We start from the raw sequence: 21,711 nt of genomic DNA on the forward strand, positions 1-21,711 counted from the left end.
AGTACTGGAAAACCTGCCACATGGTACCATTGCCAAAAGTGTCTTCCGTTTCTTGCAAATCAAATCGGAACCGTCCAGAGACTAAATGTTTTGTCCTTACAACACATTTTTACAAAGGGCGAAATCACTACTTGGCAGATTAAAGTCATCCAAAACAATTAGCAGATGAAACTTGGGGTCTACTTCCTGGAAATCCTAAAGATTCTTCAACCTAGAAGTGTTAAAATTGGAAGCAAGGATGACATGCCGTGACCCGGATTCGAACCGGGGTTGCTGCGGCCACAACGCAGAGTACTAACCACTATACGATCACGGCAACATTCCCGAGCCAGGTAGGAGTCGAACCTACAATCTTCTGATCCGTAGTCAGACGTGTTATCCATTGCGCCACTGGCCCTGCTGAAAAAACAACTGCCAAACCGGTGCCTCATTTCTGAAGTACTGGAAAACCTGCCACATGGTACCATTGCCAAAAGTGTCTTCCGTTTCTTGCAAATCAAATCGGAACCGTCCAGAGACTAAATGTGTTGTCCTTACAACACATTTTTACAAAGGGCGAAATCACTACTTGGCAGATTAAAGTCATCCAAAACAATTAGCAGAAGAAATCATGCAGAAGATGAAACTTGGGGTTTACTTCCTGGAAATCCTAAAGATTCTTCAACCTTGGGGTAGAAGTGTTAAAAATGGAAGCAAGGATGAGATGCCGTGACCCGGATTTGCTGCGGCCACAACGCAGAGTACTAACCACTATACGATCACGGCAACATTCCCGAGCCAGGTAGGAGTCGAACCTACAATCTTCTGATCCGTAGTCAGATGCGTTATCCATTGCGCCACTGGCCCTGCTGAAAAAACAACTGCCAAACCGGTGCCTCATTTGTGAAGTACTGGAAAACCTGCCACATGGTACCATTGCCAAAAGTGTCTTCCGTTTCTTGCAAATCAAATCGGAACCGTCCAGAGACTAAATGTGTTGTCCTTACAACACATTTTTACAAAGGGCGAAATCACTACTTGGCAGATTAAAGTCATCCAAAACAATTAGCAGATGAAACTTGGGGTCTACTTCCTGGAAATCCTAAAGATTCTTCAACCTTGGGGTAAAAGTGTTAAAATTGGAAGCAAGGATGAGATGCCGTGACCCAGATTCGAAGCGGGGTTGCTGCGGCCACAACGCAGAGTACTAACCACTATATGATCACGGCAACCTTCCCGAGCCAGGTAGGAGTCGAACCTACAATCTTCTGATCCGTAGTCAGACGCGTTATCCATTGCGCCACTGGCCATGCTGAAAAAACCATTGCCAAAAGTGTCTTCCGTTTCTTGCAAATCAAATCGGAACTGTCCAGAGACTAAATGTGTTGTCCTTACAACACATTTTTACAAAGGGCGAAATCACTACTTGGCAGATTAAAGTCATCCAAAACAATTAGCAGATGAAACTTGGGGTCTACTTTCTGGAAATCATTTGTGAAGTACTGGAAAACCTGCCACATGGTACCATTGCCAAAAGTGTCTTCCGTTTCTTGCAAATCAAATCGGAACCGTCCAGAGACTAAATGTTTTGTCCTTACAACACATTTTTACAAAGGGCGAAATCACTACTTGGCAGATTAAAGTCATCCAAAACAATTAGCAGATGAAACTTGGGGTCTACTTCCTGGAAATCCTAAAGATTCTTCAACCTTGGGTTAGAAGTGTTAAAATTAGAAGCAAGGATGAGATGCCGTGACCCAGATTCGAAGCGGGGTTGCTGCGGCCACAACGCAGAGTACTAACCACTATACGATCACGGCAACCTTCCCGATCCAGGTAGGAGTCGAACCTACAATCTTCTAATCCGTAGTCAGACGCGTTATCCATTGCGCCACTGGCCCTGCTGAAAAAACAACTGCCAAACCGGTGCCTCATTTGTGAAGTACTGGAAAACCTGCCACATGGTACCATTGCCAAAAGTGTCTTCCGTTTCTTGCAACACATTTTTACAAAGGGCGAAATCACTACTTGGCAGATTAAAGTCATCCAAAACAATTAGCAGATAAAAATTGGGGTCTACTTCCTGGAAATCCTAAAGATTCTTCAACCTTGAGGTAGAAGTGTTAAAAGTGGAAGCAAGGATGAGATGCCGTGACCCGGATTCAAACCTGGGTTGCTGCGGCCACAACGCAGAGTACTAACCACTATATGATCACGGCAACATTCCCGAGCCAGGTAGGAGTCGAACCTACAATCTTCTGATCCGTAGTCAGACGCGTTATCCATTGCGCCACTGGCCCTGCTGAAAAAACAACTGCCAAACCGGTGCCTCATTTGTGAAGTACTGGAAAACCTGCCACATGGTACCATTGCCAAAAGTGTCTTCCGTTTCTTGCAAATCAAATCGGAACCGTCCAGAGACTAAATGTTTTGTCCTTACAACACATTTTTACAAAGGGCGAAATCACTACTTGGCAGATTAAAGTCATCCAAAACAATTAGCAGATGAAACTTGGGGTCTACTTCCTGGAAATCCTAAAGATTCTTCAACCTAGAAGTGTTAAAATTGGAAGCAAGGATGAGATGCCGTGACCCAGATTCGAAGCGGGGTTGCTGCGGCCACAACGCAGAGTACTAACCACTATACGATCACGGCAACCTTCCCGAGCCAGGTAGGAGTCGAACCTACAATCTTCTGATCCGTAGTCAGACGCGTTATCCATTGCGCCACTGGCCCTGCTGAAAAAACAAGTGCCAAACCGGTGCCTCATTTGTGAAGTACTGGAAAACCTGACACATGGTACCATTGCCAAAAGTGTCTTCCGTTTCTTGCAACACATTTTTACAAAGGGCGAAATCACTACTTGGCAGATTAAAGTCATCCAAAACAATTAGCAGATGAAACTTGGGGTCTACTTCCTGGAAATCCTAAAGATTCTTCAACCTTGGGGTAGAGGTGTTAAAAGTGGAAGCAAGGATGAGATGCCATGACCCGGATTCAAACCTGGGTTGCTGCGGCCACAACGCAGAGTACTAACCACTATACGATCACGGCAACATTCCCGAGCCAGGTAGGAGTCGAACCTACAATCTTCTGATCCGTAGTCAGACGCGTTATCCATTGCGCCACTGGCCCTGCTGAAAAAACAACTGCCAAACCGGTGCCTCATTTGTGAAGTACTGGAAAACCTGCCACATGGTACCATTGCCAAAAGTGTCTTCCGTTTCTTGCAAATCAAATCGGAACAGTCCAGAGACTAAATGTGTTGTCCTTACAACACATTTTTACAAAGGGCGAAATCACTACTTGGCAGATTAAAGTCATCCAAAACAATTAGCAGATGAAACTTGGGGTCTACTTCCTTGAAATCCTAAAGATTCTTCAACCTTGGGGTAGAAGTGTTAAAATTGGAAGCAAGGATGACATGCCGTGACCCGGATTCGAACCGGGGTTGCTGCGGCCACAACGCAGAGTACTAACCACTATACGATCACGGCAACATTCCCGAGCCAGGTAGGAGTCGAACCTACAATCTTCTGATCCGTAGTCAGACGTGTTATCCATTGCGCCACTGGCCCTGCTGAAAAAACAACTGCCAAACCGGTGCCTCATTTCTGAAGTACTGGAAAACCTGCCACATGGTACCATTGCCAAAAGTGTCTTCCGTTTCTTGCAAATCAAATCGGAACCGTCCAGAGACTAAATGTGTTGTCCTTACAACACATTTTTACAAAGGGCGAAATCACTACTTGGCAGATTAAAGTCATCCAAAACAATTAGCAGATGAAACTTGGGGTCTACTTCCTGGAAATCCTAAAGATTCTTCAACCTTGGGGTAGAAGTGTTAAAATTGGAAGCAAGGATGAGATGCCGTGACCCGGATTCGAACCAGGGTTGCTGCGGCCACGACGCAGAGTACTAACCACTATACGATCACGGCAACATTCCCGAGCCAGGTAGGAGTCGAACCTACAATCTTCTGATCCGTAGTCAGACGCGTTATCCATTGCGCCACTGGCCCTGCTGAAAAAACAACTGCCAAACCGGTGCCTCATTTCTGAAGTACTGGAAAACCTGCCACATGGTACCATTGCCAAAAGTGTCTTCCGTTTCTTGCAAATCAAATCGGAACCGTCCAGAGACTAAATGTGTTGTCCTTACAACACATTTTTACAAAGGGCGAAATCACTACTTGGCAGATTAAAGTCATCCAAAACAATTAGCAGATGAAACTTGGGGTCTACTTCCTGGAAATCCTAAAGATTCTTCAACCTTGGGGTAGAAGTGTTAAAATTGGAAGCAAGGATGAATTGCCTTGACCCGGATTCGATCCGGGGTTGCTGCGGCCACAACGCAGAGTACTAACCACTATACGATCACGACAACATTCCCGAGCCAGGTAGGAGTCGAACCTACAATCTTCTGATCTGTAGTCAGACGCGTTATCCATTGCGCCACTGGCCCTGCTGAAAAAACAACTGCCAAACCGGTGCCTCATTTGTGAAGTACTGGAAAACCTGCCACATGGTACCATTGCCAAAAGTGTCTTCCGTTTCTTGCAAATCAAATCGGAACAGCCCAGAGACTAAATGTGTTGTCCTTACAACACATTTTTACAAAGGGCGAAATCACTACTTGGCAGATTAAAGTCATCCAAAACAATTAGCAAATGAAACTTGGGGTCTACTTCCTGGAAATCCTAAAGATTCTTCAACCTTGGGGTAGAAGTGTTAAAATTGGAAGCAAGGATGAGATGCCGTGACCCGGATTCGAACAGGGGTTGCTGCGGCCACAACGCAGAGTACTAACCACTATACGATCACGGCAACATTCCCGAGCCAGGTTGGAGTCGAACCTACAATCTTCTGATCCGTAGTCAGACATGTTATCCATTGCGCCACTGGCCCTGCTGAAAAAACAACTGCCAAACCGGTGCCTCATTTCTGAAGTACTGGAAAACCTGCCACATGGTACCATTGCCAAAAGTGTCTTCCGTTTCTTGCAAATCAAATCGGAACCGTCCAGAGACTAAATGTGTTGTCCTTACAACACATTTTTACAAAGGGCGAAATCACTACTTGGCAGATTAAAGTCATCCAAAACAATTAGCAGATGAAACTTGGGGTCTACTTCCTGGAAATCCTAAAGATTCTTCAACCTTGGGGTAGAAGTGTTAAAATTGGAAGCAAGGATGAAATGCCGTGACCCGGATTCGAACCGTGGTTGCTGCGGCCACAACGCAGAGTACTAACCACTATACGATCACGGCAACATTCCCGAGCCAGGTAGGAGTCGAACCTACAATCTTCTGATCCGTAGTCAGACGCGTTATCCATTGCGCCACTGGCCCTGTTGAAAAAACATCTGCCAAACCGGTGCCTCATTTCTGAAGTACTGGAAAACCTGCCACATGGTACCATTGCCAAAAGTGTCTTCCGTTTCTTGCAAATCAAATCGGAACCGTCCAGAGACTAAATGTATTGTCCTTACAACACATTTTTACAAAGGGCGAAATCACTACTTGGCAGATTAAAGTCATCCAAAACAATTAGCAGATGAAACTTGGGGTCTACTTCCTGGAAATCCTAAAGATTCTTCAACCTTGGGGTAGAAGTGTTAAAATTGGAAGCAAGGATGAATTGCCGTGACCCGGATTCGAACCGGGGTTGCTGCGGCCACAACGCAGAGTACTAACCACTATACGATCACGGCAACATTCCCGAGCCAGGTAGGAGTCGAACCTACAATCTTCTGATCCGTAGTCAGACGCGTTATCCATTGCGCCACTGGCCCTGCTGAAAAAACAACTGCCAAACCGGTGCCTCATTTCTGAAGTACTGGAAAACCTGCCACATGGTACCATTGCCAAAAGTGTCTTCCGTTTCTTGCAAATCAAATCGGAACCGTCCAGAGACTAAATGTGTTGTCCTTACAACACATTTTTACAAAGGACGAAATCACTACTTGGCAGATTAAAGTCATCCAAAACAATTAGCAGATGAAACTTGGGGTCTACTTCCTGGAAATCCTAAAGATTCTTCAACCTTGGGGTAGAAGTGTTAAAATTGGAAGCAAGGATGAGATGCCGTGACCCGGATTCGAACCGGGGTTGCTGCGGCCACAACGCAGAGTACTAACCACTATACGATCACGGCAACATTCCCGAGCCAGGTAGGAGTCGAACCTACAATCTTCTGATCCGTAGTCAGACGCGTTATCCATTGTGCCACTGGCCCTGCTGAAAAAACAACTGCCAAACCGGTGCCTCATTTCTGAAGTACTGGAAAACCTGCCACATGGTACCATTGCCAAAAGTGTCTTCCGTTTCTTGCAAATCAAATCGGAACCGTCCAGAGACTAAATGTGTTGTCCTTACAACACATTTTTACAAAGGGCGAAATCACTACTTGGCAGATTAAAGTCATCAAAAACAATTAGCAGAAGAAATCATGCAGGAGATGAAACTTGGGGTTTACTTCCTGGAAATCTTAAAGATTCTTCAACCTTGGGGTAGAAGTGTTAAAAATGGAAGCAAGGATGAGATGCCGTAACCCGGATTCGAACCGGGGTTGCTGCGGCCACAACGCAGAGTACTAACCGCTATACGATCACGGCAACATTCCCGAGCCAGGTAGGAGTCGAACCTACAATCTTCTGATCCGTAGTCAGACGTGTTATCCATTGCGCCACTGGCCCTGCTGAAAAAACAACTGCCAAACCGGTGCCTCATTTGTGAAGTACTGGAAAACCTGCCACATGGTACCATTGCCAAAAGTGTCTTCCGTTTCTTGCAAATCAAATCGGAACTGTCCAGAGACTAAATGTGTTGTCCTTACAACACATTTTTACAAAGGGCGAAATCACTACTTGGCAGATTAAAGTCATCCAAAACAATTAGCAGATGAAACTTGGGGACAACTTCCTGGAAATCCTAAAGATTCTTCAACCTTGGGGTAGAAGTGTTAAAAATGGAAGCAAGGATGAGATGCCGTAACCCGGATTCGAACCGGGGTTGCTGCGGCCACAACGCAGAGTACTAACCGCTATACGATCACGGCAACATTCCCGAGCCAGGTAGGAGTCGAACCTACAATCTTCTGATCCGTAGTCAGACGTGTTATCCATTGCGCCACTGGCCCTGCTGAAAAAACAACTGCCAAACCGGTGCCTCATTTGTGAAGTACTGGAAAACCTGCCACATGGTACCATTGCCAAAAGTGTCTTCCGTTTCTTGCAAATCAAATCGGAACCGTCCAGAGACTAAATGTGTTGTCCTTACAACACATTTTTACAAAGGGCGAAATCACTACTTGGCAGATTAAAGTCATCCAAAACAATTAGCAGATGAAACTTGGGGACAACTTCCTGGAAATCCTAAAGATTCTTCAACCTTGGGGTAGAGGTGTTAAAATTGGAAGCAAGGATGAGATGCCGTGACCCGGATTCGAACCGGGGTTGCTGCGGCCACAACGCAGAGTACTAACCACTATACGATCAAGGCAACATTCCCGAGCCAGGTAGGAGTCGAACCTACAATCTTCTGATCCGTAGTCAGACGCGTTATCCATTGCGCCACTGGCCCTGCTGAAAAAACAACTGCCAAACCGGTGCCTCATTTCTGAAGTACTGGAAAACCTGCCACATGGTACCATTGCCAAAAGTGTCTTCCGTTTCTTGCAAATCAAATCGGAACCGTCCAGAGACTAAATGTGTTGTCCTTACAACACATTTTTACAAAGGGCGAAATCACTACTTGGCAGATTAAAGTCATCCAAAACAATTAGCAGATGAAGCTTGGGGTCTACTTCCTGGAAATCCTAAAGATTCTTCAACCTTGGGGTAGAAGTGTTAAAATTGGAAGCAAGGATGAGATGCCGTGACCAGGATTCGAACCGGGGTTGCTGTGGCCACAACGCAGAGTACTAACCACTATACGATCACGACAACATTCCCGAGCCAGGTAGGAGTCGAACCTACAATCTTCTGATCCGTAGTCAGAAGCGTTATCCATTGCGCCACTGGCCCTACTGAAAAAACAACTGCCAAACCGGTGCCTCATTTCTGAAGTACTGGAAAACCTGCCACATGGTACCATTGCCAAAAGTGTCTTCCGTTTCTTGCAAATCAAATCGGAACCGTCCAGAGACTAAATGTGTTGTCCTTACAACACATTTTTACAAAGGGCGAAATCACTACTTGGCAGATTAAAGTCATCCAAAACAATTAGCAGATGAAACTTGGGGTCTACTTCCTGGAAATCCTAAAGATTCTTCAACCTTGGGGTAGAAGTGTTAAAATTGGAAGCAAGGATGAGATGCCGTGACCCGGATTCGAACCGGGGTTGCTGCGGCCACAACGCAGAGTACTAACCACTATACGATCACGGCAACATTCCCGAGCCAGGTAGGAGTCGAACCTACAATCTTCTGATCCGTAGTCAGACGCATTATCCATTGCGCCACTGGCCCTGCTGAAAAAGCAACTGCCAAACCGGTGCCTCATTTCTGAAGTACTGGAAAACCTGCCACATGGTACCATTGCCAAAAGTGTCTTCCGTTTCTTGCAAATCAAATCGGAACCGTCCAGAGACTAAATGTGTTGTCCTTACAACACATTTTTACAAAGGGCGAAATCACTACTTGGCAGATTAAAGTCATCCAAAACAATTAGCAGATGAAACTTGGGGTCTACTTCCTGGAAATCCTAAAGATTCTTCAACCTTGGGGTAGAAGTGTTAAAATTGGAAGCAAGGATGAGATGCCGTGACCCGGATCCGAACCGGGGTTGCTGCGGCCACAACGCAGAGTACTAACCACTATACGATCACGGCAACATTCCCGAGCCAGGTAGGAGTCGAACCTACAATCTTCTGATCCGTAGTCAGACGCGTTATCCATTGCGCCACTGGCCCTGCTGAAAAAACACCTGCCAAACCGGTGCCTCATTTGTGAAGTACTGGAAAACCTGCCACATGATACCAATGCCAAAAGTGTCTTCCGTTTCTTGCAAATCATGCAGAAGATGAAACTTGGGGTCTACTTCCTGGAAATCCTAAATATTCTTCAACCTTGGGGTAGAAGTGTTAAAAATGGAAGCAAGGATGAGATGCCGTGACCCGGATTCGAACCAGGGTTGCTGCGGCCACAACGCAGAGTACTAACCACTATACGATCACGGCAACATTCCCGAGCCAGGTAGGACTCGAACCTACAATCTTCTGATCCGTAGTCAGACGCGTTATCCATTGCGCCCTGCTGAAAAAACAACTGCCAAACCGGTGCCTCATTTCTGAAGTACTGGAAAACCTGCCACATGGTACCATTGCCAAAAGTGTCTTCCGTTTCTTGCAAATCAAATCCGAACCGTCCAGAGACTAAATGTGTTGTCCTTACAACACATTTTTACAAAGGGCGAAATCACTACTTGGCAGATTAAAGTCATCCAAAACAATTTGCAGATGAAACTTGGGGTCTACTTCCTGGAAATCCTAAAGATTCTTCAACCTTGGGGTAGAAGTGTTAAAATTGGAAGCAAGGATGAGATGCCGTGACCCAGATTCGAAGCGGGGTTGCTGCAGCCACAATGCAGAGTACTAACCGCTATACGATCACGGCAACATTCCCGAGCCAGGTAGGAGTCGAACCTACAATCTTCTGATCCGTAGTCAGAAGCGTTATCCATTGCGCCACTGGCCCTACTGAAAAAACAACTGCCAAACCGGTGCCTCATTTCTGAAGTACTGGAAAACCTGCCACATGGTACCATTGCCAAAAGTGTCTTCCGTTTCTTGCAAATCAAATCGGAACCGTCCAGAGACTAAATGTGTTGTCCTTACAACACATTTTTACAAAGGGCGAAATCACTACTTGGCAGATTAAAGTCATCCAAAACAATTAGCAGATGAAACTTGGGGTCTACTTCCTGGAAATCCTAAAGATTCTTCAACCTTGGGGTAGAAGTGTTAAAATTGGAAGCAAGGATGAGATGCCGTGACCCGGATTCGAACCGGGGTTGCTGCGGCCACAACGCAGAGTACTAACCACTATACGATCACGGCAACATTCCCGAGCCAGGTAGGAGTCGAACCTACAATCTTCTGATCCGTAGTCAGACGCATTATCCATTGCGCCACTGGCCCTGCTGAAAAAGCAACTGCCAAACCGGTGCCTCATTTCTGAAGTACTGGAAAACCTGCCACATGGTACCATTGCCAAAAGTGTCTTCCGTTTCTTGCAAATCAAATCGGAACCGTCCAGAGACTAAATGTGTTGTCCTTACAACACATTTTTACAAAGGGCGAAATCACTACTTGGCAGATTAAAGTCATCCAAAACAATTAGCAGATGAAACTTGGGGTCTACTTCCTGGAAATCCTAAAGATTCTTCAACCTTGGGGTAGAAGTGTTAAAATTGGAAGCAAGGATGAGATGCCGTGACCCGGATCCGAACCGGGGTTGCTGCGGCCACAACGCAGAGTACTAACCACTATACGATCACGGCAACATTCCCGAGCCAGGTAGGAGTCGAACCTACAATCTTCTGATCCGTAGTCAGACGCGTTATCCATTGCGCCACTGGCCCTGCTGAAAAAACACCTGCCAAACCGGTGCCTCATTTGTGAAGTACTGGAAAACCTGCCACATGATACCAATGCCAAAAGTGTCTTCCGTTTCTTGCAAATCATGCAGAAGATGAAACTTGGGGTCTACTTCCTGGAAATCCTAAATATTCTTCAACCTTGGGGTAGAAGTGTTAAAAATGGAAGCAAGGATGAGATGCCGTGACCCGGATTCGAACCAGGGTTGCTGCGGCCACAACGCAGAGTACTAACCACTATACGATCACGGCAACATTCCCGAGCCAGGTAGGACTCGAACCTACAATCTTCTGATCCGTAGTCAGACGCGTTATCCATTGCGCCCTGCTGAAAAAACAACTGCCAAACCGGTGCCTCATTTCTGAAGTACTGGAAAACCTGCCACATGGTACCATTGCCAAAAGTGTCTTCCGTTTCTTGCAAATCAAATCGGAACCGTCCAGAGACTAAATGTGTTGTCCTTACAACACATTTTTACAAAGGGCGAAATCACTACTTGGCAGATTAAAGTCATCCAAAACAATTAGCAGAAGAAATCATGCAGGAGATGAAACTTGGGGTTTACTTCCTGGAAATCCTAAAGATTCTTCAACCTTGGGGTAGAAGTGTTAAAAATGGAAGCAAGGATGAGATGCCGTGACCCGGATTCGAACTGAGGTTGCTGCGGCCACAACGCAGAGTACTAGCCGCTATACGATCACGGCAACATTCCCGAGCCAGGTAGGAGTCGAACCTACAATCTTCTGATCCGTAGTCAGACGCGTTATCCATTGCGCCACTGGCCCTGCTGAAAAAACAACTGCCAAACCGGTGCCCCATTTCTGAAGTACTGGAAAACCTGCCACATGGTACCATTGCCAAAAGTGTCTTCCGTTTCTTGCAAATCAAATCGGAACCGTCCAGAGACTAAATGTGTTGTCCTTACAACACATTTTTACAAAGGGCGAAATCACTACTTGGCAGATTAAAGTCATCCAAAACAATTAGCAGAAGAAATCATGCAGGAGATGAAACTTGGGGTTTACTTCCTGGAAATCCTAAAGATTCTTCAACCTTGGGGTAGAAGTGTTAAAAATGGAAGCAAGGATGAGATGCCGTGACCCAGATTCGAACCGGGGTTGCTGCGGCCACAACGCAGAGTACTAACTGCTATACGATCACGGCAACATTCCCGAGCCAGGTAGGAGTCGAACCTAAAGATTCTTCAACCTTGGGGTAGAAGTGTTAAAATTAGAAGCAAGGATGAGATGCCGTGACCCGGAATCGAACCGGGGTTGCTGTGGCCACAACGCAGAGTACTAACCACTATACGATCACGGCAACATTCCCGAGCCAGGTAGGAGTCGAACCTACAATCTTCTGATCCGTAGTCAGACGCGTTATCCATTGCGCCACTGGCCCTGCTGAAAAAACAACTGCCAAACCGGTGCCTCATTTGTGAAGTACTTGAAAACCTGCCACATGGTACCATTGCCAAAAGTGTCTTCCGTTTCTTGCAAATCAAATCGGAACCGTCCAGAGACTAAATGTGTTGTCCTTACAACACATTTTTACAAAGGGCGAAATCACTACTTGGCAGATTAAAGTCATCCAAAACAATTAGCAGATGAAACTTGGGGTCTACTTCCTGGAAATCCTAAAAATTCTTCAACCTTGGGTTAGAAGTGTTAAAATTGGAAGCAAGGATGAGATGCCGTGACCCGGATTCGAACCGGGGTTGCTGTGGCCACAACGCAGAGTACTAACCACTATACGATCACGGCAACATTCCCGAGCCAGGTAGGAGTCGAACCTACAATCTTCTGATCTGTAGTCAGACGTGTTATCCATTGCGCCACTGGCCCTGCTGAAAAAATAACTGCCAAACCGGTGCCTCATTTCTGAAGTACTGGAAAACCTGCCACATGGTACCATTGCCAAAAGTGTCTTCCGTTTCTTGCAAATCAAATCGGAACCGTCCAGAGACTAAATGTGTTGTCCTTACAACACATTTTTACAAAGGGCGAAATCACTACTTGGCAGATTAAAGTCATCCAAAACAATTAGCAGAAGAAATCATGCAGAAGATGAAACTTGGGGTTTACTTCCTGGAAATCCTAAAGATTCTTCAACCTTGGGGTAGAAGTGTTAAAAATGGAAGCAAGGATGAGATGCCGTGACCCGGATTTGCTGCGGCCACAACGCAGAGTACTAACCACTATACGATCACGGCAACATTCCCGAGCCAGGTAGGAGTCGAACCTACAATCTTCTGATCCGTAGTCAGATGCGTTATCCATTGCGCCACTGGCCCTGCTGAAAAAACAACTGCCAAACCGGTGCCTCATTTGTGAAGTACTGGAAAACCTGCCACATGGTACCATTGCCAAAAGTGTCTTCCGTTTCTTGCAAATCAAATCGGAACCGTCCAGAGACTAAATGTGTTGTCCTTACAACACATTTTTACAAAGGGCGAAATCACTACTTGGCAGATTAAAGTCATCCAAAACAATTAGCAGATGAAACTTGGGGTCTACTTCCTGGAAATCCTAAAGATTCTTCAACCTTGGGGTAAAAGTGTTAAAATTGGAAGCAAGGATGAGATGCCGTGACCCAGATTCGAAGCGGGGTTGCTGCGGCCACAACGCAGAGTACTAACCACTATATGATCACGGCAACCTTCCCGAGCCAGGTAGGAGTCGAACCTACAATCTTCTGATCCGTAGTCAGACGCGTTATCCATTGCGCCACTGGCCATGCTGAAAAAACAACTGCCAAACCGGTGCCTCATTTCTGAAGTACTGGAAAACCTGCCACATGGTACCATTGCCAAAAGTGTCTTCCGTTTCTTGCAAATCAAATCGGAACCGTCCAGAGACTAAATGTGTTGTCCTTACAACACATTTTTACAAAGGGCGAAATCACTACTTGGCAGATTAAAGTCATCCAAAACAATTAGCAGAAGAAATCATGCAGGAGATGAAACTTGGGGTTTACTTCCTGGAAATCCTAAAGATTCTTCAACCTTGGGGTAGAAGTGTTAAAAATGGAAGCAAGGATGAGATGCCGTGACCCGGATTCGAACCGGGGTTGCTGCGGCCACAACGCAGAGTACTAACCGCTATACGATCACGGCAACATTCCCGAGCCAGGTAGGAGTCGAACCTACAATCTTCTGATCCGTAGTCAGACGCGTTATCCATTGCGCCACTGGCCCTGCTGAAAAAACAACTGCCAAACCGGTGCCTCATTTCTGAAGTACTGGAAAACCTGCCACATGGTACCATTGCCAAAAGTGTCTTCCGTTTCTTGCAAATCGAATCGGAACCGTCCAGAGACTAAATGTGTTGTCCTTACAACACATTTTTACAAAGGGCGAAATCACTACTTGGCAGATTAAAGTCATCCAAAACAATTAGCAGAAGAAATCATGCAGAAGATGAAACTTGGGGTTTACTTCCTGGAAATCCTAAAGATTCTTCAACCTTGGGGTAGAAGTGTTAAAAATGGAAGCAAGGATGAGATGCCGTGACCAGGATTCGAGCCGGGGTTGCTGCGGCCACAACGCAGAGTACTAACCGCTATACGATCACGGCAACATTACCGGGCCAGGTAGGAGTCGAACCTACAATCTTCTGCTCCGTAGTCAGACGCGTTATCCATTGCGCCACTGGCCCTGCTGAAAAAACAACTGCCAAACCGGTGCCTCATTTCTGAAGTACTGGAAAACCTGCCACATGGTACCATTGCCAAAAGTGTCTTCCGTTTCTTGCAAATCAAATCGGAACTGTCCAGAGACTAAATGTGTTGTCCTTACAACACATTTTTACAAAGGGCGAAATCACTACTTGGCAGATTAAAGTCATCCAAAACAATTAGCAGATGAAACTTGGGGTCTACTTCCTGGAAATCATTTGTGAAGTACTGGAAAACCTGCCACATGGTACCATTGCCAAAAGTGTCTTCCGTTTCTTGCAAATCAAATCGGAACCGTCCAGAGACTAAATGTTTTGTCCTTACAACACATTTTTACAAAGGGCGAAATCACTACTTGGCAGATTAAAGTCATCCAAAACAATTAGCAGATGAAACTTGGGGTCTACTTCCTGGAAATCCTAAAGATTCTTCAACCTTGGGTTAGAAGTGTTAAAATTAGAAGCAAGGATGAGATGCCGTGACCCAGATTCGAAGCGGGGTTGCTGCGGCCACAACGCAGAGTACTAACCACTATACGATCACGGCAACCTTCCCGATCCAGGTAGGAGTCGAACCTACAATCTTCTAATCCGTAGTCAGACGCGTTATCCATTGCGCCACTGGCCCTGCTGAAAAAACAACTGCCAAACCGGTGCCTCATTTGTGAAGTACTGGAAAACCTGCCACATGGTACCATTGCCAAAAGTGTCTTCCGTTTCTTGCAACACATTTTTACAAAGGGCGAAATCACTACTTGGCAGATTAAAGTCATCCAAAACAATTAGCAGATAAAAATTGGGGTCTACTTCCTGGAAATCCTAAAGATTCTTCAACCTTGAGGTAGAAGTGTTAAAAGTGGAAGCAAGGATGAGATGCCGTGACCCGGATTCAAACCTGGGTTGCTGCGGCCACAACGCAGAGTACTAACCACTATATGATCACGGCAACATTCCCGAGCCAGGTAGGAGTCGAACCTACAATCTTCTGATCCGTAGTCAGACGCGTTATCCATTGCGCCACTGGCCCTGCTGAAAAAACAACTGCCAAACCGGTGCCTCATTTGTGAAGTACTGGAAAACCTGCCACATGGTACCATTGCCAAAAGTGTCTTCCGTTTCTTGCAAATCAAATCGGAACCGTCCAGAGACTAAATGTTTTGTCCTTACAACACATTTTTACAAAGGGCGAAATCACTACTTGGCAGATTAAAGTCATCCAAAACAATTAGCAGATGAAACTTGGGGTCTACTTCCTGGAAATCCTAAAGATTCTTCAACCTAGAAGTGTTAAAATTGGAAGCAAGGATGACATGCCGTGACCCGGATTCGAACCGGGGTTGCTGCGGCCACAACGCAGAGTACTAACCACTATACGATCACGGCAACATTCCCGAGCCAGGTAGGAGTCGAACCTACAATCTTCTGATCCGTAGTCAGACGTGTTATCCATTGCGCCACTGGCCCTGCTGAAAAAACAACTGCCAAACCGGTGCCTCATTTCTGAAGTACTGGAAAACCTGCCACATGGTACCATTGCCAAAAGTGTCTTCCGTTTCTTGCAAATCAAATCGGAACCGTCCAGAGACTAAATGTGTTGTCCTTACAACACATTTTTACAAAGGGCGAAATCACTACTTGGCAGATTAAAGTCATCCAAAACAATTAGCAGAAGAAATCATGCAGAAGATGAAACTTGGGGTTTACTTCCTGGAAATCCTAAAGATTCTTCAACCTTGGGGTAGAAGTGTTAAAAATGGAAGCAAGGATGAGATGCCGTGACCCGGATTTGCTGCGGCCACAACGCAGAGTACTAACCACTATACGATCACGGCAACATTCCCGAGCCAGGTAGGAGTCGAACCTACAATCTTCTGATCCGTAGTCAGATGCGTTATCCATTGCGCCACTGGCCCTGCTGAAAAAACAACTGCCAAACCGGTGCCTCATTTGTGAAGTACTGGAAAACCTGCCACATGGTACCATTGCCAAAAGTGTCTTCCGTTTCTTGCAAATCAAATCGGAACCGTCCAGAGACTAAATGTGTTGTCCTTACAACACATTTTTACAAAGGGCGAAATCACTACTTGGCAGATTAAAGTCATCCAAAACAATTAGCAGATGAAACTTGGGGTCTACTTCCTGGAAATCCTAAAGATTCTTCAACCTTGGGGTAAAAGTGTTAAAATTGGAAGCAAGGATGAGATGCCGTGACCCAGATTCGAAGCGGGGTTGCTGCGGCCACAACGCAGAGTACTAACCACTATATGATCACGGCAACCTTCCCGAGCCAGGTAGGAGTCGAACCTACAATCTTCTGATCCGTAGTCAGACGCGTTATCCATTGCGCCACTGGCCATGCTGAAAAAACCATTGCCAAAAGTGTCTTCCGTTTCTTGCAAATCAAATCGGAACTGTCCAGAGACTAAATGTGTTGTCCTTACAACACATTTTTACAAAGGGCGAAATCACTACTTGGCAGATTAAAGTCATCCAAAACAATTAGCAGATGAAACTTGGGGTCTACTTTCTGGAAATCATTTGTGAAGTACTGGAAAACCTGCCACATGGTACCATTGCCAAAAGTGTCTTCCGTTTCTTGCAAATCAAATCGGAACCGTCCAGAGACTAAATGTTTTGTCCTTACAACACATTTTTACAAAGGGCGAAATCACTACTTGGCAGATTAAAGTCATCCAAAACAATTAGCAGATGAAACTTGGGGTCTACTTCCTGGAAATCCTAAAGATTCTTCAACCTTGGGTTAGAAGTGTTAAAATTAGAAGCAAGGATGAGATGCCGTGACCCAGATTCGAAGCGGGGTTGCTGCGGCCACAACGCAGAGTACTAACCACTATACGATCACGGCAACCTTCCCGATCCAGGTAGGAGTCGAACCTACAATCTTCTAATCCGTAGTCAGACGCGTTATCCATTGCGCCACTGGCCCTGCTGAAAAAACAACTGCCAAACCGGTGCCTCATTTGTGAAGTACTGGAAAACCTGCCACATGGTACCATTGCCAAAAGTGTCTTCCGTTTCTTGCAACACATTTTTACAAAGGGCGAAATCACTACTTGGCAGATTAAAGTCATCCAAAACAATTAGCAGATAAAAATTGGGGTCTACTTCCTGGAAATCCTAAAGATTCTTCAACCTTGAGGTAGAAGTGTTAAAAGTGGAAGCAAGGATGAGATGCCGTGACCCGGATTCAAACCTGGGTTGCTGCGGCCACAACGCAGAGTACTAACCACTATATGATCACGGCAACATTCCCGAGCCAGGTAGGAGTCGAACCTACAATCTTCTGATCCGTAGTCAGACGCGTTATCCATTGCGCCACTGGCCCTGCTGAAAAAACAACTGCCAAACCGGTGCCTCATTTGTGAAGTACTGGAAAACCTGCCACATGGTACCATTGCCAAAAGTGTCTTCCGTTTCTTGCAAATCAAATCGGAACCGTCCAGAGACTAAATGTTTTGTCCTTACAACACATTTTTACAAAGGGCGAAATCACTACTTGGCAGATTAAAGTCATCCAAAACAATTAGCAGATGAAACTTGGGGTCTACTTCCTGGAAATCCTAAAGATTCTTCAACCTAGAAGTGTTAAAATTGGAAGCAAGGATGAGATGCCGTGACCCAGATTCGAAGCGGGGTTGCTGCGGCCACAACGCAGAGTACTAACCACTATACGATCACGGCAACCTTCCCGAGCCAGGTAGGAGTCGAACCTACAATCTTCTGATCCGTAGTCAGACGCGTTATCCATTGCGCCACTGGCCCTGCTGAAAAAACAAGTGCCAAACCGGTGCCTCATTTGTGAAGTACTGGAAAACCTGACACATGGTACCATTGCCAAAAGTGTCTTCCGTTTCTTGCAACACATTTTTACAAAGGGCGAAATCACTACTTGGCAGATTAAAGTCATCCAAAACAATTAGCAGATGAAACTTGGGGTCTACTTCCTGGAAATCCTAAAGATTCTTCAACCTTGGGGTAGAGGTGTTAAAAGTGGAAGCAAGGATGAGATGCCATGACCCGGATTCAAACCTGGGTTGCTGCGGCCACAACGCAGAGTACTAACCACTATACGATCACGGCAACATTCCCGAGCCAGGTAGGAGTCGAACCTACAATCTTCTGATCCGTAGTCAGACGCGTTATCCATTGCGCCACTGGCCCTGCTGAAAAAACAACTGCCAAACCGGTGCCTCATTTGTGAAGTACTGGAAAACCTGCCACATGGTACCATTGCCAAAAGTGTCTTCCGTTTCTTGCAAATCAAATCGGAACAGTCCAGAGACTAAATGTGTTGTCCTTACAACACATTTTTACAAAGGGCGAAATCACTACTTGGCAGATTAAAGTCATCCAAAACAATTAGCAGATGAAACTTGGGGTCTACTTCCTTGAAATCCTAAAGATTCTTCAACCTTGGGGTAGAAGTGTTAAAATTGGAAGCAAGGATGACATGCCGTGACCCGGATTCGAACCGGGGTTGCTGCGGCCACAACGCAGAGTACTAACCACTATACGATCACGGCAACATTCCCGAGCCAGGTAGGAGTCGAACCTACAATCTTCTGATCCGTAGTCAGACGTGTTATCCATTGCGCCACTGGCCCTGCTGAAAAAACAACTGCCAAACCGGTGCCTCATTTCTGAAGTACTGGAAAACCTGCCACATGGTACCATTGCCAAAAGTGTCTTCCGTTTCTTGCAAATCAAATCGGAACCGTCCAGAGACTAAATGTGTTGTCCTTACAACACATTTTTACAAAGGGCGAAATCACTACTTGGCAGATTAAAGTCATCCAAAACAATTAGCAGATGAAACTTGGGGTCTACTTCCTGGAAATCCTAAAGATTCTTCAACCTTGGGGTAGAAGTGTTAAAATTGGAAGCAAGGATGAGATGCCGTGACCCGGATTCGAACCGGGGTTGCTGCGGCCACGACGCAGAGTACTAACCACTATACGATCACGGCAACATTCCCGAGCCAGGTAGGAGTCGAACCTACAATCTTCTGATCCGTAGTCAGACGCGTTATCCATTGCGCCACTGGCCCTGCTGAAAAAACAACTGCCAAACCGGTGCCTCATTTCTGAAGTACTGGAAAACCTGCCACATGGTACCATTGCCAAAAGTGTCTTCCGTTTCTTGCAAATCAAATCGGAACCGTCCAGAGACTAAATGTGTTGTCCTTACAACACATTTTTACAAAGGGCGAAATCACTACTTGGCAGATTAAAGTCATCCAAAACAATTAGCAGATGAAACTTGGGGTCTACTTCCTGGAAATCCTAAAGATTCTTCAACCTTGGGGTAGAAGTGTTAAAATTGGAAGCAAGGATGAATTGCCTTGACCCGGATTCGATCCGGGGTTGCTGCGGCCACAACGCAGAGTACTAACCACTATACGATCACGACAACATTCCCGAGCCAGGTAGGAGTCGAACCTACAATCTTCTGATCTGTAGTCAGACGCGTTATCCATTGCGCCACTGGCCCTGCTGAAAAAACAACTGCCAAACCGGTGCCTCATTTGTGAAGTACTGGAAAACCTGCCACATGGTACCATTGCCAAAAGTGTCTTCCGTTTCTTGCAAATCAAATCGGAACAGCCCAGAGACTAAATGTGTTGTCCTTACAACACATTTTTACAAAGGGCGAAATCACTACTTGGCAGATTAAAGTCATCCAAAACAATTAGCAAATGAAACTTGGGGTCTACTTCCTGGAAATCCTAAAGATTCTTCAACCTTGGGGTAGAAGTGTTAAAATTGGAAGCAAGGATGAGATGCCGTGACCCGGATTCGAACAGGGGTTGCTGCGGCCACAACGCAGAGTACTAACCACTATACGATCACGGCAACATTCCCGAGCCAGGTTGGAGTCGAACCTACAATCTTCTGATCCGTAGTCAGACGTGTTATCCATTGCGCCACTGGCCCTGCTGAAAAAACAACTGCCAAACCGGTGCCTCATTTCTGAAGTACTGGAAAACCTGCCACATGGTACCATTGCCAAAAGTGTCTTCCGTTTCTTGCAAATCAAATCGGAACCGTCCAGAGACTAAATGTGTTGTCCTTACAACACATTTTTACAAAGGGCGAAATCACTACTTGGCAGATTAAAGTCATCCAAAACAATTAGCAGATGAAACTTGGGGTCTACTTCCTGGAAATCCTAAAGATTCTTCAACCTTGGGGTAGAAGTGTTAAAATTGGAAGCAAGGATGAGATGCCGTGACCCGGATTCGAACCGTGGTTGCTGCGGCCACAACGCAGAGTACTAACCACTATACGATCACGGCAACATTCCCGAGCCAGGTTGGAGTCGAACCTACAATCTTCTGATCCGTAGTCAGACGTGTTATCCATTGCGCCACTGGCCCTGCTGAAAAAACAACTGCCAAACCGGTGCCTCATTTCTGAAGTACTGGAAAACCTGCCACATGGTACCATTGCCAAAAGTGTCTTCCGTTTCTTGCAAATCAAATCGGAACCGTCCAGAGACTAAATGTGTTGTCCTTACAACACATTTTTACAAAGGGCGAAATCACTACTTGGCAGATTAAAGTCATCCAAAACAATTAGCAGATGAAACTTGGGGTCTACTTCCTGGAAATCCTAAAGATTCTTCAACCTTGGGGTAGAAGTGTTAAAATTGGAAGCAAGGATGAGATGCCGTGACCCGGATTCGAACCGTGGTTGCTGCGGCCACAACGCAGAGTACTAACCACTATACGATCACGGCAACATTCCCGAGCCAGGTAGGAGTCGAACCTACAATCTTCTGATCCGTAGTCAGACGCGTTATCCATTGCGCCACTGGCCCTGTTGAAAAAACATCTGCCAAACCGGTGCCTCATTTCTGAAGTACTGGAAAACCTGCCACATGGTACCATTGCCAAAAGTGTCTTCCGTTTCTTGCAAATCAAATCGGAACCGTCCAGAGACTAAATGTATTGTCCTTACAACACATTTTTACAAAGGGCGAAATCACTACTTGGCAGATTAAAGTCATCCAAAACAATTAGCAGATAAAAATTGGGGTCTACTTCCTGGAAATCCTAAAGATTCTTCAACCTTGAGGTAGAAGTGTTAAAAGTGGAAGCAAGGATGAGATGCCGTGACCCGGATTCAAACCTGGGTTGCTGCGGCCACAACGCAGAGTACTAACCACTATATGATCACGGCAACATTCCCGAGCCAGGTAGGAGTCGAACCTACAATCTTCTGATCCGTAGTCAGACGCGTTATCCATTGCGCCACTGGCCCTGCTGAAAAAACAACTGCCAAACCGGTGCCTCATTTGTGAAGTACTGGAAAACCTGCCACATGGTACCATTGCCAAAAGTGTCTTCCGTTTCTTGCAAATCAAATCGGAACCGTCCAGAGACTAAATGTTTTGTCCTTACAACACATTTTTACAAAGGGCGAAATCACTACTTGGCA

General features: G+C 45.8%; 58 non-coding genes across 58 annotated transcripts; all 58 read right to left on the reverse strand.

The window, feature by feature from the left end:
* Positions 1–244: 244 nt before the first annotated feature.
* On the reverse strand, positions 245–316 carry TRNAH-GUG (transfer RNA histidin (anticodon GUG)). Its single transcript has one exon. It is a non-coding gene; the product is annotated as a tRNA-His (tRNA).
* An 8-nt stretch (positions 317–324) lies between these two features.
* Positions 325–397, reverse strand: TRNAR-ACG (transfer RNA arginine (anticodon ACG)). The gene has a single exon. It is a non-coding gene; the product is annotated as a tRNA-Arg (tRNA).
* A 376-nt stretch (positions 398–773) lies between these two features.
* TRNAR-ACG (transfer RNA arginine (anticodon ACG)) lies at positions 774–846 on the reverse strand. Its single transcript has one exon. It is a non-coding gene; the product is annotated as a tRNA-Arg (tRNA).
* A 370-nt stretch (positions 847–1,216) lies between these two features.
* Positions 1,217–1,289, reverse strand: TRNAR-ACG (transfer RNA arginine (anticodon ACG)). The gene has a single exon. It is a non-coding gene; the product is annotated as a tRNA-Arg (tRNA).
* A 518-nt stretch (positions 1,290–1,807) lies between these two features.
* Positions 1,808–1,880, reverse strand: TRNAR-ACG (transfer RNA arginine (anticodon ACG)). Its single transcript has one exon. It is a non-coding gene; the product is annotated as a tRNA-Arg (tRNA).
* A 326-nt stretch (positions 1,881–2,206) lies between these two features.
* TRNAR-ACG (transfer RNA arginine (anticodon ACG)) lies at positions 2,207–2,279 on the reverse strand. Its single transcript has one exon. It is a non-coding gene; the product is annotated as a tRNA-Arg (tRNA).
* Positions 2,280–2,643: 364 nt separating this feature from the next.
* TRNAR-ACG (transfer RNA arginine (anticodon ACG)) lies at positions 2,644–2,716 on the reverse strand. Its single transcript has one exon. It is a non-coding gene; the product is annotated as a tRNA-Arg (tRNA).
* Positions 2,717–3,042: 326 nt separating this feature from the next.
* On the reverse strand, positions 3,043–3,115 carry TRNAR-ACG (transfer RNA arginine (anticodon ACG)). The gene has a single exon. It is a non-coding gene; the product is annotated as a tRNA-Arg (tRNA).
* Positions 3,116–3,405: 290 nt separating this feature from the next.
* TRNAH-GUG (transfer RNA histidin (anticodon GUG)) lies at positions 3,406–3,477 on the reverse strand. Its single transcript has one exon. It is a non-coding gene; the product is annotated as a tRNA-His (tRNA).
* Positions 3,478–3,485: 8 nt separating this feature from the next.
* On the reverse strand, positions 3,486–3,558 carry TRNAR-ACG (transfer RNA arginine (anticodon ACG)). The gene has a single exon. It is a non-coding gene; the product is annotated as a tRNA-Arg (tRNA).
* Positions 3,559–3,848: 290 nt separating this feature from the next.
* On the reverse strand, positions 3,849–3,920 carry TRNAH-GUG (transfer RNA histidin (anticodon GUG)). Its single transcript has one exon. It is a non-coding gene; the product is annotated as a tRNA-His (tRNA).
* Positions 3,921–3,928: 8 nt separating this feature from the next.
* On the reverse strand, positions 3,929–4,001 carry TRNAR-ACG (transfer RNA arginine (anticodon ACG)). The gene has a single exon. It is a non-coding gene; the product is annotated as a tRNA-Arg (tRNA).
* Positions 4,002–4,371: 370 nt separating this feature from the next.
* On the reverse strand, positions 4,372–4,444 carry TRNAC-ACA (transfer RNA cysteine (anticodon ACA)). The gene has a single exon. It is a non-coding gene; the product is annotated as a tRNA-Cys (tRNA).
* An 813-nt stretch (positions 4,445–5,257) lies between these two features.
* On the reverse strand, positions 5,258–5,330 carry TRNAR-ACG (transfer RNA arginine (anticodon ACG)). The gene has a single exon. It is a non-coding gene; the product is annotated as a tRNA-Arg (tRNA).
* Positions 5,331–5,620: 290 nt separating this feature from the next.
* On the reverse strand, positions 5,621–5,692 carry TRNAH-GUG (transfer RNA histidin (anticodon GUG)). The gene has a single exon. It is a non-coding gene; the product is annotated as a tRNA-His (tRNA).
* An 8-nt stretch (positions 5,693–5,700) lies between these two features.
* TRNAR-ACG (transfer RNA arginine (anticodon ACG)) lies at positions 5,701–5,773 on the reverse strand. The gene has a single exon. It is a non-coding gene; the product is annotated as a tRNA-Arg (tRNA).
* A 290-nt stretch (positions 5,774–6,063) lies between these two features.
* On the reverse strand, positions 6,064–6,135 carry TRNAH-GUG (transfer RNA histidin (anticodon GUG)). Its single transcript has one exon. It is a non-coding gene; the product is annotated as a tRNA-His (tRNA).
* An 8-nt stretch (positions 6,136–6,143) lies between these two features.
* Positions 6,144–6,216, reverse strand: TRNAR-ACG (transfer RNA arginine (anticodon ACG)). The gene has a single exon. It is a non-coding gene; the product is annotated as a tRNA-Arg (tRNA).
* Positions 6,217–6,523: 307 nt separating this feature from the next.
* On the reverse strand, positions 6,524–6,595 carry TRNAH-GUG (transfer RNA histidin (anticodon GUG)). The gene has a single exon. It is a non-coding gene; the product is annotated as a tRNA-His (tRNA).
* Positions 6,596–6,603: 8 nt separating this feature from the next.
* On the reverse strand, positions 6,604–6,676 carry TRNAR-ACG (transfer RNA arginine (anticodon ACG)). The gene has a single exon. It is a non-coding gene; the product is annotated as a tRNA-Arg (tRNA).
* Positions 6,677–6,966: 290 nt separating this feature from the next.
* TRNAH-GUG (transfer RNA histidin (anticodon GUG)) lies at positions 6,967–7,038 on the reverse strand. Its single transcript has one exon. It is a non-coding gene; the product is annotated as a tRNA-His (tRNA).
* Positions 7,039–7,046: 8 nt separating this feature from the next.
* On the reverse strand, positions 7,047–7,119 carry TRNAR-ACG (transfer RNA arginine (anticodon ACG)). Its single transcript has one exon. It is a non-coding gene; the product is annotated as a tRNA-Arg (tRNA).
* A 370-nt stretch (positions 7,120–7,489) lies between these two features.
* TRNAR-ACG (transfer RNA arginine (anticodon ACG)) lies at positions 7,490–7,562 on the reverse strand. Its single transcript has one exon. It is a non-coding gene; the product is annotated as a tRNA-Arg (tRNA).
* A 370-nt stretch (positions 7,563–7,932) lies between these two features.
* Positions 7,933–8,005, reverse strand: TRNAR-ACG (transfer RNA arginine (anticodon ACG)). Its single transcript has one exon. It is a non-coding gene; the product is annotated as a tRNA-Arg (tRNA).
* A 290-nt stretch (positions 8,006–8,295) lies between these two features.
* Positions 8,296–8,367, reverse strand: TRNAH-GUG (transfer RNA histidin (anticodon GUG)). Its single transcript has one exon. It is a non-coding gene; the product is annotated as a tRNA-His (tRNA).
* Positions 8,368–8,375: 8 nt separating this feature from the next.
* Positions 8,376–8,448, reverse strand: TRNAR-ACG (transfer RNA arginine (anticodon ACG)). The gene has a single exon. It is a non-coding gene; the product is annotated as a tRNA-Arg (tRNA).
* A 370-nt stretch (positions 8,449–8,818) lies between these two features.
* On the reverse strand, positions 8,819–8,891 carry TRNAR-ACG (transfer RNA arginine (anticodon ACG)). Its single transcript has one exon. It is a non-coding gene; the product is annotated as a tRNA-Arg (tRNA).
* Positions 8,892–9,086: 195 nt separating this feature from the next.
* TRNAH-GUG (transfer RNA histidin (anticodon GUG)) lies at positions 9,087–9,158 on the reverse strand. Its single transcript has one exon. It is a non-coding gene; the product is annotated as a tRNA-His (tRNA).
* A 444-nt stretch (positions 9,159–9,602) lies between these two features.
* Positions 9,603–9,675, reverse strand: TRNAR-ACG (transfer RNA arginine (anticodon ACG)). The gene has a single exon. It is a non-coding gene; the product is annotated as a tRNA-Arg (tRNA).
* A 290-nt stretch (positions 9,676–9,965) lies between these two features.
* On the reverse strand, positions 9,966–10,037 carry TRNAH-GUG (transfer RNA histidin (anticodon GUG)). The gene has a single exon. It is a non-coding gene; the product is annotated as a tRNA-His (tRNA).
* Positions 10,038–10,045: 8 nt separating this feature from the next.
* Positions 10,046–10,118, reverse strand: TRNAR-ACG (transfer RNA arginine (anticodon ACG)). The gene has a single exon. It is a non-coding gene; the product is annotated as a tRNA-Arg (tRNA).
* Positions 10,119–10,488: 370 nt separating this feature from the next.
* Positions 10,489–10,561, reverse strand: TRNAR-ACG (transfer RNA arginine (anticodon ACG)). The gene has a single exon. It is a non-coding gene; the product is annotated as a tRNA-Arg (tRNA).
* A 195-nt stretch (positions 10,562–10,756) lies between these two features.
* TRNAH-GUG (transfer RNA histidin (anticodon GUG)) lies at positions 10,757–10,828 on the reverse strand. The gene has a single exon. It is a non-coding gene; the product is annotated as a tRNA-His (tRNA).
* A 461-nt stretch (positions 10,829–11,289) lies between these two features.
* TRNAR-ACG (transfer RNA arginine (anticodon ACG)) lies at positions 11,290–11,362 on the reverse strand. The gene has a single exon. It is a non-coding gene; the product is annotated as a tRNA-Arg (tRNA).
* A 543-nt stretch (positions 11,363–11,905) lies between these two features.
* On the reverse strand, positions 11,906–11,978 carry TRNAR-ACG (transfer RNA arginine (anticodon ACG)). Its single transcript has one exon. It is a non-coding gene; the product is annotated as a tRNA-Arg (tRNA).
* Positions 11,979–12,348: 370 nt separating this feature from the next.
* TRNAC-ACA (transfer RNA cysteine (anticodon ACA)) lies at positions 12,349–12,421 on the reverse strand. The gene has a single exon. It is a non-coding gene; the product is annotated as a tRNA-Cys (tRNA).
* Positions 12,422–12,797: 376 nt separating this feature from the next.
* Positions 12,798–12,870, reverse strand: TRNAR-ACG (transfer RNA arginine (anticodon ACG)). The gene has a single exon. It is a non-coding gene; the product is annotated as a tRNA-Arg (tRNA).
* Positions 12,871–13,240: 370 nt separating this feature from the next.
* Positions 13,241–13,313, reverse strand: TRNAR-ACG (transfer RNA arginine (anticodon ACG)). The gene has a single exon. It is a non-coding gene; the product is annotated as a tRNA-Arg (tRNA).
* Positions 13,314–13,620: 307 nt separating this feature from the next.
* On the reverse strand, positions 13,621–13,692 carry TRNAH-GUG (transfer RNA histidin (anticodon GUG)). The gene has a single exon. It is a non-coding gene; the product is annotated as a tRNA-His (tRNA).
* Positions 13,693–13,700: 8 nt separating this feature from the next.
* On the reverse strand, positions 13,701–13,773 carry TRNAR-ACG (transfer RNA arginine (anticodon ACG)). The gene has a single exon. It is a non-coding gene; the product is annotated as a tRNA-Arg (tRNA).
* Positions 13,774–14,160: 387 nt separating this feature from the next.
* Positions 14,161–14,233, reverse strand: TRNAR-ACG (transfer RNA arginine (anticodon ACG)). Its single transcript has one exon. It is a non-coding gene; the product is annotated as a tRNA-Arg (tRNA).
* Positions 14,234–14,806: 573 nt separating this feature from the next.
* On the reverse strand, positions 14,807–14,879 carry TRNAR-ACG (transfer RNA arginine (anticodon ACG)). Its single transcript has one exon. It is a non-coding gene; the product is annotated as a tRNA-Arg (tRNA).
* A 326-nt stretch (positions 14,880–15,205) lies between these two features.
* Positions 15,206–15,278, reverse strand: TRNAR-ACG (transfer RNA arginine (anticodon ACG)). Its single transcript has one exon. It is a non-coding gene; the product is annotated as a tRNA-Arg (tRNA).
* A 284-nt stretch (positions 15,279–15,562) lies between these two features.
* Positions 15,563–15,634, reverse strand: TRNAH-GUG (transfer RNA histidin (anticodon GUG)). The gene has a single exon. It is a non-coding gene; the product is annotated as a tRNA-His (tRNA).
* An 8-nt stretch (positions 15,635–15,642) lies between these two features.
* On the reverse strand, positions 15,643–15,715 carry TRNAR-ACG (transfer RNA arginine (anticodon ACG)). The gene has a single exon. It is a non-coding gene; the product is annotated as a tRNA-Arg (tRNA).
* Positions 15,716–16,091: 376 nt separating this feature from the next.
* On the reverse strand, positions 16,092–16,164 carry TRNAR-ACG (transfer RNA arginine (anticodon ACG)). The gene has a single exon. It is a non-coding gene; the product is annotated as a tRNA-Arg (tRNA).
* Positions 16,165–16,534: 370 nt separating this feature from the next.
* Positions 16,535–16,607, reverse strand: TRNAR-ACG (transfer RNA arginine (anticodon ACG)). Its single transcript has one exon. It is a non-coding gene; the product is annotated as a tRNA-Arg (tRNA).
* A 518-nt stretch (positions 16,608–17,125) lies between these two features.
* TRNAR-ACG (transfer RNA arginine (anticodon ACG)) lies at positions 17,126–17,198 on the reverse strand. The gene has a single exon. It is a non-coding gene; the product is annotated as a tRNA-Arg (tRNA).
* Positions 17,199–17,524: 326 nt separating this feature from the next.
* TRNAR-ACG (transfer RNA arginine (anticodon ACG)) lies at positions 17,525–17,597 on the reverse strand. The gene has a single exon. It is a non-coding gene; the product is annotated as a tRNA-Arg (tRNA).
* Positions 17,598–17,961: 364 nt separating this feature from the next.
* TRNAR-ACG (transfer RNA arginine (anticodon ACG)) lies at positions 17,962–18,034 on the reverse strand. The gene has a single exon. It is a non-coding gene; the product is annotated as a tRNA-Arg (tRNA).
* A 326-nt stretch (positions 18,035–18,360) lies between these two features.
* TRNAR-ACG (transfer RNA arginine (anticodon ACG)) lies at positions 18,361–18,433 on the reverse strand. The gene has a single exon. It is a non-coding gene; the product is annotated as a tRNA-Arg (tRNA).
* Positions 18,434–18,723: 290 nt separating this feature from the next.
* TRNAH-GUG (transfer RNA histidin (anticodon GUG)) lies at positions 18,724–18,795 on the reverse strand. Its single transcript has one exon. It is a non-coding gene; the product is annotated as a tRNA-His (tRNA).
* An 8-nt stretch (positions 18,796–18,803) lies between these two features.
* Positions 18,804–18,876, reverse strand: TRNAR-ACG (transfer RNA arginine (anticodon ACG)). Its single transcript has one exon. It is a non-coding gene; the product is annotated as a tRNA-Arg (tRNA).
* A 290-nt stretch (positions 18,877–19,166) lies between these two features.
* TRNAH-GUG (transfer RNA histidin (anticodon GUG)) lies at positions 19,167–19,238 on the reverse strand. The gene has a single exon. It is a non-coding gene; the product is annotated as a tRNA-His (tRNA).
* An 8-nt stretch (positions 19,239–19,246) lies between these two features.
* TRNAR-ACG (transfer RNA arginine (anticodon ACG)) lies at positions 19,247–19,319 on the reverse strand. The gene has a single exon. It is a non-coding gene; the product is annotated as a tRNA-Arg (tRNA).
* Positions 19,320–19,689: 370 nt separating this feature from the next.
* On the reverse strand, positions 19,690–19,762 carry TRNAC-ACA (transfer RNA cysteine (anticodon ACA)). The gene has a single exon. It is a non-coding gene; the product is annotated as a tRNA-Cys (tRNA).
* Positions 19,763–21,018: 1,256 nt separating this feature from the next.
* Positions 21,019–21,091, reverse strand: TRNAR-ACG (transfer RNA arginine (anticodon ACG)). Its single transcript has one exon. It is a non-coding gene; the product is annotated as a tRNA-Arg (tRNA).
* Positions 21,092–21,461: 370 nt separating this feature from the next.
* TRNAR-ACG (transfer RNA arginine (anticodon ACG)) lies at positions 21,462–21,534 on the reverse strand. Its single transcript has one exon. It is a non-coding gene; the product is annotated as a tRNA-Arg (tRNA).
* Positions 21,535–21,711: the final 177 nt, after the last annotated feature.

Source organism: Hyla sarda, chromosome 4 (genome assembly GCF_029499605.1).
Source record: "Hyla sarda isolate aHylSar1 chromosome 4, aHylSar1.hap1, whole genome shotgun sequence".
Lineage (NCBI taxonomy): Eukaryota > Metazoa > Chordata > Amphibia > Anura > Hylidae > Hyla > Hyla sarda.